General features: G+C 40.9%; 1 pseudogene; it reads left to right on the forward strand.

The window, feature by feature from the left end:
• The first annotated feature begins 250 nt into the window (after nucleotides 1-250).
• LOC110542812 (nuclear receptor subfamily 5 group A member 2-like) lies at nucleotides 251-1,726 on the forward strand (annotated as a pseudogene).
• Nucleotides 1,727-2,692: the final 966 nt, after the last annotated feature.

Below are 2,692 nucleotides of genomic sequence, written 5' to 3' on the forward strand. Positions count from 1 at the left end.
TCATGAAACTGGAGACATGATTTACAGCAGGTCATTAATGCTGGAAAAAGTACAAAGTCCAGGTGAACATGGGTTTGTACCTTTGTGAATTCTGTTTTTTACCCCCTTTTTCTTTACTTTCACTAAGGAAATGAGGGTTGCTGTAGTCTGAGCTTTCTTCTCAAAGTTACAAAATATGACAAGGTACAGTCTTTCTCACACTCAGTGATTTCTGCTGTAAGCCATACGACTGGCAATAATTTCACTAAGAATGTCTGCTAGTTCGGATACTGGGGATTTTCAAGAAATTTTTAAGCATGGACTTACAGCTATTGTGTCTTAATTTAAAATGGTGAATTACTCCTATGATGAAGATCTTGAAGAGCTATGTCTTGCATGTGGCGATAAAGTACCTGGGTATCACTAAGGTCTCCTCACCTATGAAAGCTGCAAGGGTTTTTTTAAGCGAACAGTCCAAAACAATGAAAGGAACACATGTATAGAAAACCAGAATTGCCAAATTGACAAAACAGAGAGAAATCGATGTCCCTACTGTGGATTCTAGAAATATCTAAGTGTTGGAATGAAGCTAGAAGTGGTAAGAGCGGACCACATGAGAGGAGGCAGAAATAAAAAAGTTTGGGCCAATGTGCAAGAGAGACAGGGCCCTAAAGCAACAGAAGAAAGCCCTCTTTTGAGCCAACGGTTTTAAGTTGGAATCCATGTCTCAGTTGATCCAAGCAATTCCCTCTGACCTGAACATCTCCTCTGCAATTCAGAACATTCAATCTGCCTCCAAAGGCCTACCTCTGAACCATACTGCCTTGCCTCCCACAGACTAATACAGAAGTCCCTTTGTCACATATACCATTAGCATGACAATGCCACCTCATGGTGGCCTGCAAGGTTAGCAACCATATGGTCACTTTCCTATTCAGGCCATCAAGTCTGAGTACCCAGATCTCTACCCCAGCTCACCTGAGTCAATGATGGGCTACCCCAACATGGATGATTATCAGACAAGCTCCCCAGCAGGCATCCCACACCTAATACTGGAACTTTTGAAGTGTGAACCAGATGAGCCTCAAGTTCAAGCAAAAATGATGGCTTACTTACAGCAAGAGCAGGCTAACTGAAGCAAGCACGAAAACCTGAACACATTTGGGCCTATGTGCAAATGGCTGACAGGACCCTCTTCTCCATTGTTGAATGGGCCAGAAGTAGTATTTTCTTCAGAGAACATGACCAAATGAAGCTGCTTCAGAACTGCTTGAGTGAGCTGTTGATCCTCCATCACATTTACTGAAAGTGGTACATGGGAAGGAAGGGTCCATCTTCCTGGTTACCGGGCAATATCTGGACTATTCCGTCATAACCTAGCAAGGTGGAGCCATGCTCAATAACCTCGTGAGTCATGCCCAGGAACTGGTGGTGAGGCTCCCTTGGCTACAGATTGATCAGCGAGAACTTGTGTGTCTGAAGTTCCTAGTACTGTTCAGCTTAGAAGTTAAGAATCTTGAGAACTTCCAGCTGGTAGAAGGGATCCAGGAACAGGTGAACGCAGCCCTGATGTTGGGTTTGCAACTACCTGCAACATGCTGAGAAATCAGGACAGCTACTTCTTCGACTACCAGAAATCCAGGCAATCAACATGCAAGCAGAAAAATACCTCTACTACAAGCACCTGAATGGGGATGTGCCCTATAATAACCTGCTCACTGAAATGCTGCATGCAAAAAGAGCCTAAGTTAGCATCCCTAGAAGCTTGTTCTAGCAAGAGAAACTGGAGGGAGAAGAGGAGAAAGACACAATACTCTGAACTGCTCCAAGCAATGCCAATTACAAACTGGTTTTAAACACTGAATTTTAAAAAGCATAATAATCAAATAATTAGTAGCAAGTAAATGATATATCAGGGTATTTGTACTGCAAACTGTGAATCAAAGGCTGCATATCCCAACAGATTCAAATGAAAGACATTGCAATAGGGTGGGTTGAACTCACAGATGAAGTCCAATACACATCAGAATAAAAATAGATGGAACAATTCTTGTATATTTAAACTGATCTGTTATTGAGAAATTCAGTAATTGATCTGTGTTATTAATTGGACTTGTCCAGAATTCCTCCTTGGTGAAGGAACAACTCTCAGGAATACTCAGGCTGTGCCATGGCAGGCCCTTTTCCTCCCAGAAGGCCTTCTGACTTGTGAGCCCTAAAGATATATTAAGGACTTGTGTTCAGCCACAACCAGTAATAGCTCCACTAAATCATGAATTCTGAGTGTCTGTGTCTTGGACCTGCCAACAGCTAATAAGAACAATGTATAAATATGTCAGATTGCCATTTTAAATATGTTCTGAAGTTTGTTTTGTCTTGTGTTTGTAATTGAAAAAAAGCTGACAGCATCCCTTTTCTATATAAACATTAGTTAATATCAAGGGAAATCAAATTTAAGCAAGCACTTCCAACTAGCAAGTTAGATCTTATTTCTACTATTGTTCATGAAATGAGGCTTTGGCATGATTAGGTTTCATAAGAATTTTTGGCCAAGATGCTTGTTATTACACATCTGTCTGTTTAGTCATCAAGATTTGTAGTTCCCTCAAAAATAAAACACTAAACATCTTTTGCTAAATGTCCAGTAGTCACTGGCTAAGGAGACTAAAGTCAAAGCATGTTAAACAATGCCAAATGAAAGAAAAGTTGAGAT

The sequence above is a fragment of the Meriones unguiculatus genome, chromosome 20 (genome assembly GCF_030254825.1).
Source record: "Meriones unguiculatus strain TT.TT164.6M chromosome 20, Bangor_MerUng_6.1, whole genome shotgun sequence".
NCBI lineage: Eukaryota > Metazoa > Chordata > Mammalia > Rodentia > Muridae > Meriones > Meriones unguiculatus.